The sequence below is a fragment of the Pelobates fuscus genome, chromosome 6 (genome assembly GCF_036172605.1).
Source record: "Pelobates fuscus isolate aPelFus1 chromosome 6, aPelFus1.pri, whole genome shotgun sequence".
NCBI classification, from domain to species: Eukaryota; Metazoa; Chordata; class Amphibia; order Anura; family Pelobatidae; genus Pelobates; species Pelobates fuscus.
In genome coordinates this window covers 239,814,872-239,829,821 of record NC_086322.1, presented here as the reverse complement: position 1 = coordinate 239,829,821, position 14,950 = coordinate 239,814,872, and positions in this window count along the sequence as shown.

Here is a 14,950-nt window from a genome sequence, read left to right as displayed (position 1 = left end):
CGGCTGCAATGGCAAAGTCCCGTTCAAACGTGTGTTCGAATTTTCGAACAGGAATTAGTCTCCGGCTGCAATGTCGAAGTCCCGTTCAAACGTGCGTTCGAATCTTCGAACGGGAATTAGTCTCCAGCTGCAATGTCGAAGTCCCGTTCAAACGTGTGTTCGAATCTTCGAACGGGAATTAGTCTCCGGCTGCAATGGCGAAGTCCCGTTCAAACGTGTGTTCGAATCTTCGAACGGGAATTGGTCTCCGGCTGCAATGGCGAAGTCCCGTTCAAACATGTGGTCGAATCTTCGAACGGGAATTAGTCTCCGGCTGCAATGGCGAAGTCCCGTTCAAACGTGTGTTCGAATCTTCGAACGGGAATTAGTCTCTAGCTGCAATGGCGAAGTCCCGTTCAAACGTGTGTTCGAATCTTCGAACGGGAATTAGTCTCCGGCTGCAATGGCGAAGTCCTGTTCAAACGTGTGTTCGAATCTTCGAACGGGAATTAGTCTCCGGCTGCAATGGCGAAGTCCTGTTCAAACGTGTGTTCGAATCTTCGAACGGGAATTAGTCTCCGGCTGCAATGGCGAAGTGTCCGGCTGCAATGGCGAAGTCCCGTTCAAACGTGTGTTCGAATCTTCGAACGGGAATTAGTCTCCGGCTGCAATGGCGAAGTCCCGTTCAAACGTGTGTTTGAATCTTCGAACGGGAATTAGTCTCCGGCTGCAATGGCGAAGTCCCATTCAAACGTGTGTTCGAATCTTCGAACGGGAATTAGTCTCCGGCTGCAATGGCGAAGTCCCGTTCAAACGTGTGTTCGAATCTTCGAACGGGAATTATTCTCCGGCTGCAATGGCGAAGTCCCGTTCAAAAGTGTGTTCGAATCTTCGAACGGGAATTAGTCTCCGGCTGCAATGGCGAAGTCCCGTTCAAACGTGCGTTTGAATCTTCGAACGGGAATTAGTCTCCAGCTGCAATGTCGAAGTCCCGTTCAAACGTGCGTTCGAATCTTCGAACGGGAATTAGTCTCCAGCTGCAATGTCGAAGTCCCGTTCAAACGTGTGTTCGAATCTTCGAACGGGAATTAGTCTCCGGCTGCAATGGCGAAGTCCCATTCAAACGTGTGTTCGAATCTTCGAACTGGAATTAGTCTCCGGCTGCAATGGCGAAGTCCCGTTCAAACGTGTGTTCGAATCTTCGAACGGGAATTAGTCTCCGGCTGCAATGGCGAAGTCCCGTTCAAAAGTGTGTTCGAATCTTCGAACGGGAATTAGTCTCCGGCTGCAATGGCGAAGTCCCGTTCAAACATGCGTTTGAATCTTCGAACGGGAATTAGTCTCCAGCTGCAATGTCGAAGTCCCGTTCAAACATGTGGTCGAATCTTCGAACGGGAATTAGTCTCCGGCTGCAATGTCGAAGTCCCGTTCAAACGTGTGTTCGAATCTTCGAAAGGGAATTAGTCTCTAGCTGCAATGGCGAAGTCCCGTTCAAACGTGTGTTCGAATCTTCGAACGGGAATTAGTCTCCGGCTGCAATGGCGAAGTCCCATTCAAACGTGTGTTCGAATCTTCGAACTGGAATTAGTCTCCGGCTGCAATGGCGAAGTCCCGTTCAAACGTGTGTTCGAATCTTCGAACGGGAATTAGTCTCCGGCTGCAATGGCGAAGTCCCGTTCAAACGTGTGTTCGAATCTTCGAACGGGAATTAGTCTCAGGCTGCAATGGCGAAGTCCCGTTCAAACGTGTGTTCGAATCTTCGAACGGGAATTAGTCTCCGGCTGCAATGGCGAAGTCCCGTTCAAACATGTGGTCGAATCTTTGAACGGGAATTAGTCTCCGGCTGCAATGGCGAAGTCCCGTTCAAACGTGTGTTCGAATCTTCGAAAGGGAATTAGTCTCTAGCTGCAATGGCGAAGTCCCGTTCAAACGTGTGTTCGAATCTTCGAACGTGAATTAGTCTCCGGCTGCAATGGCGAAGTCCCGTTCAAACGTGTGTTCGAATCTTCGAACGGGAATTAGTCTCCGGATGCAATGGCGAAGTCTCGTTCAAACGTGTGTTCGAATCTTCGAACGGGAATTAGTCTCCGGATGCAATGGCGAAGTCCCGTTCAAACGTGTTTTCGAATCTTCGAACGGGAATTAGTCTCCAGCTGCAATGTCGAAGTCCCGTTCAAACGTGTGTTCGAATCTTCGAACGGGAATTAGTCTCCGGCTGCAATGGCAAAGTCCCGTTCAAACGTGTGTTCGAATTTTCGAACAGGAATTAGTCTCCGGCTGCAATGTCGAAGTCCCGTTCAAACGTGCGTTCGAATCTTCGAACGGGAATTAGTCTCCAGCTGCAATGTCGAAGTCCCGTTCAAACGTGTGTTCGAATCTTCGAACGGGAATTAGTCTCCGGCTGCAATGGCGAAGTCCCGTTCAAACGTGTGTTCGAATCTTCGAACGGGAATTGGTCTCCGGCTGCAATGGCGAAGTCCCGTTCAAACATGTGGTCGAATCTTCGAACGGGAATTAGTCTCCGGCTGCAATGGCGAAGTCCCGTTCAAACGTGTGTTCGAATCTTCGAACGGGAATTAGTCTCTAGCTGCAATGGCGAAGTCCCGTTCAAACGTGTGTTCGAATCTTCGAACGGGAATTAGTCTCCGGCTGCAATGGCGAAGTCCTGTTCAAACGTGTGTTCGAATCTTCGAACGGGAATTAGTCTCCGGCTGCAATGGCGAAGTCCTGTTCAAACGTGTGTTCGAATCTTCGAACGGGAATTAGTCTCCGGCTGCAATGGCGAAGTGTCCGGCTGCAATGGCGAAGTCCCGTTCAAACGTGTGTTCGAATCTTCGAACGGGAATTAGTCTCCGGCTGCAATGGCGAAGTCCCGTTCAAACGTGTGTTCGAATCTTCGAACGGGAATTAGTCTCCGGCTGCAATGGCGAAGTCCCATTCAAACGTGTGTTCGAATCTTCGAACGGGAATTAGTCTCCGGCTGCAATGGCGAAGTCCCGTTCAAATGTGTGTTCGAATCTTCGAACGGGAATTAGTCTCCGGCTGCAATGGCGAAGTCCCGTTCAAACGTGTGTTCGAATCTTCGAACGGGAATTAGTCTCCGGATGCAATGGCGAAGTCTCGTTCAAACGTGTGTTCGAATCTTCGAACGGGAATTAGTCTCCGGATGCAATGGCGAAGTCCCGTTCAAATGTGTGTTTGAATCTTCGAACGGGAATTATTCTCCGGCTGCAATGGCGAAGTCCCGTTCAAACGTGTGGTCGAATCTTCGAACGGGAATTAGTCTCCGGCTGCAATGGCGAAGTCCTGTTCAAACGTGTGTTCGAATCTTCGAACGGGAATTAGTCTCCGGCTGCAATGGCGAAGTGTCCGGCTGCAATGGCGAAGTCCCGTTCAAACGTGTGTTCGAATCTTCGAACGGGAATTAGTCTCCGGCTGCAATGGCGAAGTCCCGTTCAAACGTGTGTTCGAATCTTCGAACGGGAATTAGTCTCCGGCTGCAATGGCGAAGTCCCATTCAAACGTGTGTTCGAATCTTCGAACGGGAATTAGTCTCCGGCTGCAATGGCGAAGTCCCGTTCAAATGTGTGTTCGAATCTTCGAACGGGAATTAGTCTCCGGCTGCAATGGCGAAGTCCCGTTCAAACGTGTGTTCGAATCTTCGAACGGGAATTAGTCTCCGGATGCAATGGCGAAGTCTCGTTCAAACGTGTGTTCGAATCTTCGAACGGGAATTAGTCTCCGGATGCAATGGCGAAGTCCCGTTCAAATGTGTGTTTGAATCTTCGAACGGGAATTATTCTCCGGCTGCAATGGCGAAGTCCCGTTCAAACGTGTGGTCGAATCTTCGAACGGGAATTAGTCTCCGGCTGCAATGGCGAAGTCCCGTTCAAACGTGTGGTCGAATCTTCGAACGGGAATTAGTCTCCGGCTGCAATGGCGAAGTCCCGTTCAAACGTGTGTTCGAATCTTCGAACGGGAATTAGTCTCCGGCTGCAATGGCGAAGTCCCGTTCAAACGTGTGTTCGAATCTTCGAACGGGAATTAGTCTCCGGCTGCAATGGCGAAGTCCCGTTCAAACGTGTGTTCGAATCTTCGAACGGGAATTAGTCTCCGGCTGCAATGGCGAAGTCCCGTTCAAACGTGTGTTCGAATCTTCGAACGGGAATTAGTCTCCGGCTGCAATGGCGAAGTCCCGTTCAAACGTGTGTTCGAATCTTCGAACGGGAATTAGTCTCCGGATGCAATGGCGAAGTCTCGTTCAAACGTGTGTTCGAATCTTCGAACGGGAATTAGTCTCCGGATGCAATGGCGAAGTCCCGTTCAAACGTGTGTTCGAATCTTCGAACGGGAATTATTCTCCGGCTGCAATGGCGAAGTCCCGTTCAAACGTGTGTTCGAATCTTCGAACGGGAATTAGTCTCCGGATGCAATGGCGAAGTCTCGTTCAAACGTGTGTTCGAATCTTCGAACGGGAATTAGTCTCAGGCTGCAATGGCGAAGTCCCGTTCAAACGTGTGTTCGAATCTTCGAACGGGAATTAGTCTCCGGCTGCAATGGCGAAATCCCGTTCAAACATGTGGTCGAATCTTCGAACGGGAATTAGTCTCCGGCTGCAATGGCGAAGTCCCGTTCAAACGTGTGTTCGAATCTTCGAACGGGAATTAGTCTCTAGCTGCAATGGCGAAGTCCCGTTCAAACGTGTGTTCGAATCTTCGAACGGGAATTAGTCTCCGGCTGCAATGGCGAAGTCCCGTTCAAACGTGTGTTCGAATCTTCGAACGGGAATTAGTCTCCGGCTGCAATGGCGAAGTCTCCGGCTGCAATGGCGAAGTCCCGTTCAAACGTGTGTTCGAATCTTCGAACGGGAATTAGTCTCCGGCTGCAATGGCGAAGTCCCGTTCAAACGTGTGTTCGAATCTTCGAACGGGAATTGGTCTCCGGCTGCAATGGCGAAGTCCCGTTCAAACATGTGGTCGAATCTTCGAACGGGAATTAGTCTCCGGCTGCAATGGCGAAGTCCCGTTCAAACGTGTGTTCGAATCTTCGAACGGGAATTAGTCTCTAGCTGCAATGGCGAAGTCCCGTTCAAACGTGTGTTCGAATCTTCGAACGGGAATTAGTCTCCGGCTGCAATGGCGAAGTCCTGTTCAAACGTGTGTTCGAATCTTCGAACGGGAATTAGTCTCCGGCTGCAATGGCGAAGTCCTGTTCAAACGTGTGTTCGAATCTTCGAACGGGAATTAGTCTCCGGCTGCAATGGCGAAGTGTCCGGCTGCAATGGCGAAGTCCCGTTCAAACGTGTGTTCGAATCTTCGAACGGGAATTAGTCTCCGGCTGCAATGGCGAAGTCCCGTTCAAACGTGTGTTCGAATCTTCGAACGGGAATTAGTCTCCGGCTGCAATGGCGAAGTCCCATTCAAACGTGTGTTCGAATCTTCGAACGGGAATTAGTCTCCGGCTGCAATGGCGAAGTCCCGTTCAAATGTGTGTTCGAATCTTCGAACGGGAATTAGTCTCCGGCTGCAATGGCGAAGTCCCGTTCAAACGTGTGTTCGAATCTTCGAACGGGAATTAGTCTCCGGATGCAATGGCGAAGTCTCGTTCAAACGTGTGTTCGAATCTTCGAACGGGAATTAGTCTCCGGATGCAATGGCGAAGTCCCGTTCAAATGTGTGTTTGAATCTTCGAACGGGAATTATTCTCCGGCTGCAATGGCGAAGTCCCGTTCAAACGTGTGGTCGAATCTTCGAACGGGAATTAGTCTCCGGCTGCAATGGCGAAGTCCTGTTCAAACGTGTGTTCGAATCTTCGAACGGGAATTAGTCTCCGGCTGCAATGGCGAAGTGTCCGGCTGCAATGGCGAAGTCCCGTTCAAACGTGTGTTCGAATCTTCGAACGGGAATTAGTCTCCGGCTGCAATGGCGAAGTCCCGTTCAAACGTGTGTTCGAATCTTCGAACGGGAATTAGTCTCCGGCTGCAATGGCGAAGTCCCATTCAAACGTGTGTTCGAATCTTCGAACGGGAATTAGTCTCCGGCTGCAATGGCGAAGTCCCGTTCAAATGTGTGTTCGAATCTTCGAACGGGAATTAGTCTCCGGCTGCAATGGCGAAGTCCCGTTCAAACGTGTGTTCGAATCTTCGAACGGGAATTAGTCTCCGGCTGCAATGGCGAAGTCCCGTTCAAACGTGTGTTCGAATCTTCGAACGGGAATTAGTCTCCGGCTGCAATGGCGAAGTCCCGTTCAAACGTGTGTTCGAATCTTCGAACGGGAATTAGTCTCCGGCTGCAATGGCGAAGTCCCGTTCAAACGTGTGTTCGAATCTTCGAACGGGAATTAGTCTCCGGCTGCAATGGCGAAGTCCCGTTCAAACGTGTGTTCGAATCTTCGAACGGGAATTAGTCTCCGGCTGCAATGGCGAAGTCCCGTTCAAACGTGTGTTCGAATCTTCGAACGGGAATTAGTCTCCGGATGCAATGGCGAAGTCTCGTTCAAACGTGTGTTCGAATCTTCGAACGGGAATTAGTCTCCGGATGCAATGGCGAAGTCCCGTTCAAACGTGTGTTCGAATCTTCGAACGGGAATTATTCTCCGGCTGCAATGGCGAAGTCCCGTTCAAACGTGTGTTCGAATCTTCGAACGGGAATTAGTCTCCGGATGCAATGGCGAAGTCTCGTTCAAACGTGTGTTCGAATCTTCGAACGGGAATTAGTCTCAGGCTGCAATGGCGAAGTCCCGTTCAAACGTGTGTTCGAATCTTCGAACGGGAATTAGTCTCCGGCTGCAATGGCGAAATCCCGTTCAAACATGTGGTCGAATCTTCGAACGGGAATTAGTCTCCGGCTGCAATGGCGAAGTCCCGTTCAAACGTGTGTTCGAATCTTCGAACGGGAATTAGTCTCTAGCTGCAATGGCGAAGTCCCGTTCAAACGTGTGTTCGAATCTTCGAACGGGAATTAGTCTCCGGCTGCAATGGCGAAGTCCCGTTCAAACGTGTGTTCGAATCTTCGAACGGGAATTAGTCTCCGGCTGCAATGGCGAAGTCTCCGGCTGCAATGGCGAAGTCCCGTTCAAACGTGTGTTCGAATCTTCGAACGGGAATTAGTCTCCGGCTGCAATGGCGAAGTCCCGTTCAAACGTGTGTTCGAATCTTCGAACGGGAATTAGTCTCCGGCTGCAATGGCGAAGTCCCGTTCAAACGTGTGTTCGAATCTTCGAACGGGAATTAGTCTCCGGCTGCAATGGCGAAGTCCCGTTCAAACGTGTGTTCGAATCTTCGAACGGGAATTAGTCTCCGGCTGCAATGGCGAAGTCCCGTTCAAACGTGTGTTCGAATCTTCGAACGGGAATTAGTCTCAGGCTGCAATGGCGAAGTCCCGTTCAAACGTGTGTTCGAATCTTCGAACGGGAATTAGTCTCTAGCTGCAATGGCGAAGTCCCGTTCAAACGTGTGTTCGAATCTTCGAACGGGAATTAGTCTCCGGCTGCAATGGCGAAGTCCCGTTCAAACGTGTGTTCGAATCTTCGAACGGGAATTAGTCTCCGGCTGCAATGGCGAAGTCCTGTTCAAACGTGTGTTCGAATCTTCGAACGGTAATTAGTCTCCGGCTGCAATGGCGAAGTCTCCGGCTGCAATGCCGAAGTCCCGTTCAAACGTGTGTTCGAATCTTCGAACGGGAATTAGTCTCCGGCTGCAATGGCGAAGTCCCGTTCAAACGTGTGTTCGAATCTTCGAACGGGAATTAGTCTCCGGCTGCAATGGCGAAGTCCCGTTCAAACGTGTGTTCGAATCCTCGAACGGGAATTAGTCTCCGGCTGCAATGGCGAAGTCCCGTTCAAACGTGTGTTCGAATCTTCTAACGGGAATTAGTCTCCGGCTGCAATGGCGAAGTCCCGTTCAAACGTGTGTTCGAATCTTCGAACGGGAATTAGTCTCCGGATGCAATGGCGAAGTCTCGTTCAAACGTGTGTTCGAATCTTCGAACGGGAATTAGTCTCCGGATGCAATGGCGAAGTCCCGTTCAAACGTGTGTTCGAATCTTCGAACGGGAATTATTCTCCGGCTGCAATGGCGAAGTCCCGTTCAAATGTGTGGTCGAATCTTCGAACGGGAATTAGTCTCCGGCTGCAATGGCGAAGTCCCGTTCAAACGTGTGTTCGAATCTTCGAACGGGAATTAGTCTCCGGATGCAATGGCGAAGTCTCGTTCAAACGTGTGTTCGAATCTTCGAACGGGAATTAGTCTCCGGATGCAATGGCGAAGTCCCGTTCAAACGTGTTTTCGAATCTTCGAACGGGAATTAGTCTCCAGCTGCAATGTCGAAGTCCCGTTCAAACGTGTGTTCGAATCTTCGAACGGGAATTAGTCTCCGGCTGCAATGGCAAAGTCCCGTTCAAACGTGTGTTCGAATTTTCGAACAGGAATTAGTCTCCGGCTGCAATGTCGAAGTCCCGTTCAAACGTGCGTTCGAATCTTCGAACGGGAATTAGTCTCCAGCTGCAATGTCGAAGTCCCGTTCAAACGTGTGTTCGAATCTTCGAACGGGAATTAGTCTCCGGCTGCAATGGCGAAGTCCCGTTCAAACGTGTGTTCGAATCTTCGAACGGGAATTGGTCTCCGGCTGCAATGGCGAAGTCCCGTTCAAACATGTGGTCGAATCTTCGAACGGGAATTAGTCTCCGGCTGCAATGGCGAAGTCCCGTTCAAACGTGTGTTCGAATCTTCGAACGGGAATTAGTCTCTAGCTGCAATGGCGAAGTCCCGTTCAAACGTGTGTTCGAATCTTCGAACGGGAATTAGTCTCCGGCTGCAATGGCGAAGTCCTGTTCAAACGTGTGTTCGAATCTTCGAACGGGAATTAGTCTCCGGCTGCAATGGCGAAGTCCTGTTCAAACGTGTGTTCGAATCTTCGAACGGGAATTAGTCTCCGGCTGCAATGGCGAAGTGTCCGGCTGCAATGGCGAAGTCCCGTTCAAACGTGTGTTCGAATCTTCGAACGGGAATTAGTCTCCGGCTGCAATGGCGAAGTCCCGTTCAAACGTGTGTTCGAATCTTCGAACGGGAATTAGTCTCCGGCTGCAATGGCGAAGTCCCATTCAAACGTGTGTTCGAATCTTCGAACGGGAATTAGTCTCCGGCTGCAATGGCGAAGTCCCGTTCAAATGTGTGTTCGAATCTTCGAACGGGAATTAGTCTCCGGCTGCAATGGCGAAGTCCCGTTCAAACGTGTGTTCGAATCTTCGAACGGGAATTAGTCTCCGGATGCAATGGCGAAGTCCCGTTCAAATGTGTGTTTGAATCTTCGAACGGGAATTATTCTCCGGCTGCAATGGCGAAGTCCCGTTCAAACGTGTGGTCGAATCTTCGAACGGGAATTAGTCTCCGGCTGCAATGGCGAAGTCCCGTTCAAACGTGTGGTCGAATCTTCGAACGGGAATTAGTCTCCGGCTGCAATGGCGAAGTCCCGTTCAAACGTGTGTTCGAATCTTCGAACGGGAATTAGTCTCCGGCTGCAATGGCGAAGTCCCGTTCAAACGTGTGTTCGAATCTTCGAACGGGAATTAGTCTCCGGCTGCAATGGCGAAGTCCCGTTCAAACGTGTGTTCGAATCTTCGAACGGGAATTAGTCTCCGGCTGCAATGGCGAAGTCCCGTTCAAACGTGTGTTCGAATCTTCGAACGGGAATTAGTCTCCGGCTGCAATGGCGAAGTCCCGTTCAAACGTGTGTTCGAATCTTCGAACGGGAATTAGTCTCCGGATGCAATGGCGAAGTCTCGTTCAAACGTGTGTTCGAATCTTCGAACGGGAATTAGTCTCCGGATGCAATGGCGAAGTCCCGTTCAAACGTGTGTTCGAATCTTCGAACGGGAATTATTCTCCGGCTGCAATGGCGAAGTCCCGTTCAAACGTGTGTTCGAATCTTCGAACGGGAATTAGTCTCCGGATGCAATGGCGAAGTCTCGTTCAAACGTGTGTTCGAATCTTCGAACGGGAATTAGTCTCAGGCTGCAATGGCGAAGTCCCGTTCAAACGTGTGTTCGAATCTTCGAACGGGAATTAGTCTCCGGCTGCAATGGCGAAATCCCGTTCAAACATGTGGTCGAATCTTCGAACGGGAATTAGTCTCCGGCTGCAATGGCGAAGTCCCGTTCAAACGTGTGTTCGAATCTTCGAACGGGAATTAGTCTCTAGCTGCAATGGCGAAGTCCCGTTCAAACGTGTGTTCGAATCTTCGAACGGGAATTAGTCTCCGGCTGCAATGGCGAAGTCCCGTTCAAACGTGTGTTCGAATCTTCGAACGGGAATTAGTCTCCGGCTGCAATGGCGAAGTCTCCGGCTGCAATGGCGAAGTCCCGTTCAAACGTGTGTTCGAATCTTCGAACGGGAATTAGTCTCCGGCTGCAATGGCGAAGTCCCGTTCAAACGTGTGTTCGAATCTTCGAACGGGAATTAGTCTCCGGCTGCAATGGCGAAGTCCCGTTCAAACGTGTGTTCGAATCTTCGAACGGGAATTAGTCTCCGGCTGCAATGGCGAAGTCCCGTTCAAACGTGTGTTCGAATCTTCGAACGGGAATTAGTCTCCGGCTGCAATGGCGAAGTCCCGTTCAAACGTGTGTTCGAATCTTCGAACGGGAATTAGTCTCTAGCTGCAATGGCGAAGTCCCGTTCAAACGTGTGTTCGAATCTTCGAACGGGAATTAGTCTCCGGCTGCAATGGCGAAGTCCCGTTCAAACGTGTGTTCGAATCTTCGAACGGGAATTAGTCTCCGGCTGCAATGGCGAAGTCCTGTTCAAACGTGTGTTCGAATCTTCGAACGGTAATTAGTCTCCGGCTGCAATGGCGAAGTCTCCGGCTGCAATGCCGAAGTCCCGTTCAAACGTGTGTTCGAATCTTCGAACGGGAATTAGTCTCCGGCTGCAATGGCGAAGTCCCGTTCAAACGTGTGTTCGAATCTTCGAACGGGAATTAGTCTCCGGCTGCAATGGCGAAGTCCCGTTCAAACGTGTGTTCGAATCCTCGAACGGGAATTAGTCTCCGGCTGCAATGGCGAAGTCCCGTTCAAACGTGTGTTCGAATCTTCTAACGGGAATTAGTCTCCGGCTGCAATGGCGAAGTCCCGTTCAAACGTGTGTTCGAATCTTCGAACGGGAATTAGTCTCCGGATGCAATGGCGAAGTCTCGTTCAAACGTGTGTTCGAATCTTCGAACGGGAATTAGTCTCCGGATGCAATGGCGAAGTCCCGTTCAAACGTGTGTTCGAATCTTCGAACGGGAATTATTCTCCGGCTGCAATGGCGAAGTCCCGTTCAAACGTGTGTTCGAATCTTCGAACGGGAATTATTCTCCGGCTGCAATGGCGAAGTCCCGTTCAAACGTGTGTTCGAATCTTCGAACGGGAATTAGTCTCCGGATGCAATGGCGAAGTCTCGTTCAAACGTGTGTTCGAATCTTCGAACGGGAATTAGTCTCAGGCTGCAATGGCGAAGTCCCGTTCAAACGTGTGTTCGAATCTTCGAACGGGAATTAGTCTCCGGCTGCAATGGCGAAATCCCGTTCAAACATGTGGTCGAATCTTCGAACGGGAATTAGTCTCCGGCTGCAATGGCGAAGTCCCGTTCAAACGTGTGTTCGAATCTTCGAACGGGAATTAGTCTCTAGCTGCAATGGCGAAGTCCCGTTCAAACGTGTGTTCGAATCTTCGAACGGGAATTAGTCTCCGGCTGCAATGGCGAAGTCCCGTTCAAACGTGTGTTCGAATCTTCGAACGGGAATTAGTCTCCGGCTGCAATGGCGAAGTCTCCGGCTGCAATGGCGAAGTCCCGTTCAAACGTGTGTTCGAATCTTCGAACGGGAATTAGTCTCCGGCTGCAATGGCGAAGTCCCGTTCAAACGTGTGTTCGAATCTTCGAACGGGAATTAGTCTCCGGCTGCAATGGCGAAGTCCCGTTCAAACGTGTGTTCGAATCTTCGAACGGGAATTAGTCTCCGGCTGCAATGGCGAAGTCCCGTTCAAACGTGTGTTCGAATCTTCGAACGGGAATTAGTCTCCGGCTGCAATGGCGAAGTCCCGTTCAAACGTGTGTTCGAATCTTCGAACGGGAATTAGTCTCAGGCTGCAATGGCGAAGTCCCGTTCAAACGTGTGTTCGAATCTTCGAACGGGAATTAGTCTCTAGCTGCAATGGCGAAGTCCCGTTCAAACGTGTGTTCGAATCTTCGAACGGGAATTAGTCTCCGGCTGCAATGGCGAAGTCCCGTTCAAACGTGTGTTCGAATCTTCGAACGGGAATTAGTCTCCGGCTGCAATGGCGAAGTCCTGTTCAAACGTGTGTTCGAATCTTCGAACGGTAATTAGTCTCCGGCTGCAATGGCGAAGTCTCCGGCTGCAATGCCGAAGTCCCGTTCAAACGTGTGTTCGAATCTTCGAACGGGAATTAGTCTCCGGCTGCAATGGCGAAGTCCCGTTCAAACGTGTGTTCGAATCTTCGAACGGGAATTAGTCTCCGGCTGCAATGGCGAAGTCCCGTTCAAACGTGTGTTCGAATCCTCGAACGGGAATTAGTCTCCGGCTGCAATGGCGAAGTCCCGTTCAAACGTGTGTTCGAATCTTCTAACGGGAATTAGTCTCCGGCTGCAATGGCGAAGTCCCGTTCAAACGTGTGTTCGAATCTTCGAACGGGAATTAGTCTCCGGATGCAATGGCGAAGTCTCGTTCAAACGTGTGTTCGAATCTTCGAACGGGAATTAGTCTCCGGATGCAATGGCGAAGTCCCGTTCAAACGTGTGTTCGAATCTTCGAACGGGAATTATTCTCCGGCTGCAATGGCGAAGTCCCGTTCAAATGTGTGGTCGAATCTTCGAACGGGAATTAGTCTCCGGCTGCAATGGCGAAGTCCCGTTCAAACGTGTGGTCGAATCTTCGAACGGGAATTAGTCTCCGGCTGCAATGGCGAAGTCCCGTTCAAACGTGTGTTCGAATCTTCGAACGGGAATTAGTCTCCGGCTGCAATGGCGAAGTCCCGTTCAAACGTGTGTTCGAATTTTCGAACGGGAATTAGTCTCCGGCTGCAATGGCGAAGTCCCGTTCAAACGTGTGTTCGAATCTTCGAACGGGAATTAGTCTCCGGTTACAATGGCGAAGTCCCGTTCAAACGTGTGTTCGAATCTTCGAACGGGAATTAGTCTCCGGCTGCAATGGCGAAGTCCCGTTCAAACGTGTGTTCGAATCTTCGAACGGGAATTAGTCTCCGGATGCAATGGCGAAGTCTCGTTCAAACGTGTGTTCGAATCTTCGAACGGGAATTAGTCTCCGGATGCAATGGCGAAGTCCCGTTCAAACGTGTGTTCGAATCTTCGAACGGGAATTATTCTCCGGCTGCAATGGCGAAGTCCCGTTCAAACGTGTGTTCGAATCTTCGAACGGGAATTAGTCTCCGGATGCAATGGCGAAGTCTCGTTCAAACGTGTGTTCGAATCTTCGAACGGGAATTAGTCTCCGGATGCAATGGCGAAGTCCCGTTCAAACGTGTGTTCGAATCTTCGAACTGGAATTAGTCTTCGGCTGCAATGGCGAAGTCCCGTTCAAACGTGTGTTCGAATCTTCGAACGGGAATTAGTCTCCGGCTGCAATGGCGAAGTCCCGTTCAAACGTGTGTTCGAATCTTCGAACGGGAATTAGTCTCAGGCTGCAATGGCGAAGTCCCGTTCAAACGTGTGTTCGAATCTTCGAACGGGAATTAGTCTCCGGCTGCAATGGCGAAGTCCCGTTCAAACATGTGGTCGAATCTTCGAACGGGAATTAGTCTCCGCCTGCAATGGCGAAGTCCCGTTCAAACGTGTGTTCGAATCTTCGAAAGGGAATTAGTCTCTAGCTGCAATGGCGAAGTCCCGTTCAAACGTGTGTTCGAATCTTCGAACGGGAATTAGTCTCCGGCTGCAATGGCGAAGTCCCGTTCAAACGTGTGTTCGAATCTTCGAACGGGAATTAGTCTCCGGATGCAATGGCGAAGTCTCGTTCAAACGTGTGTTCGAATCTTCGAACGGGAATTAGTCTCCGGATGCAATGGCGAAGTCCCGTTCAAACGTGTGTTCGAATCTTCGAACGGGAATTAGTCTCCAGCTGCAATGTCGAAGTCCCGTTCAAACGTGTGTTCGAATCTTCGAACGGGAATTAGTCTCCGGCTGCAATGGCAAAGTCCCGTTCAAACGTGTGTTCGAATTTTCGAACAGGAATTAGTCTCCGGCTGCAATGTCGAAGTCCCGTTCAAACGTGCGTTCGAATCTTCGAACGGGAATTAGTCTCCAGCTGCAATGTCGAAGTCCCGTTCAAACGTGTGTTCGAATCTTCGAACGGGAATTAGTCTCCGGCTGCAATGGCGAAGTCCCGTTCAAACGTGTGTTCGAATCTTCGAACGGGAATTGGTCTCCGGCTGCAATGGCGAAGTCCCGTTCAAACATGTGGTCGAATCTTCGAACGGGAATTAGTCTCCGGCTGCAATGGCGAAGTCCCGTTCAAACGTGTGTTCGAATCTTCGAACGGGAATTAGTCTCTAGCTGCAATGGCGAAGTCCCGTTCAAACGTGTGTTCGAATCTTCGAACGGGAATTAGTCTCCGGCTGCAATGGCGAAGTCCTGTTCAAACGTGTGTTCGAATCTTCGAACGGGAATTAGTCTGCGGCTGCAATGGCGAAGTCCTGTTCAAACGTGTGTTCGAATCTTCGAACGGGAATTAGTCTCCGGCTGCAATGGCGAAGTGTCCGGCTGCAATGGCGAAGTCCCGTTCAAACGTGTGTTCGAATCTTCGAACGGGAATTAGTCTCCGGCTGCAATGGCGAAGTCCCGTTCAAACGTGTGTTCGAATCTTCGAACGGGAATTAGTCTCCGGCTGCAATGGCGAAGTCCCGTTCAAACGTGTGTTCGAATCTTCGAACGGGAATTAGTCTCCGGATGCAATGGCGAAGTCTCGTT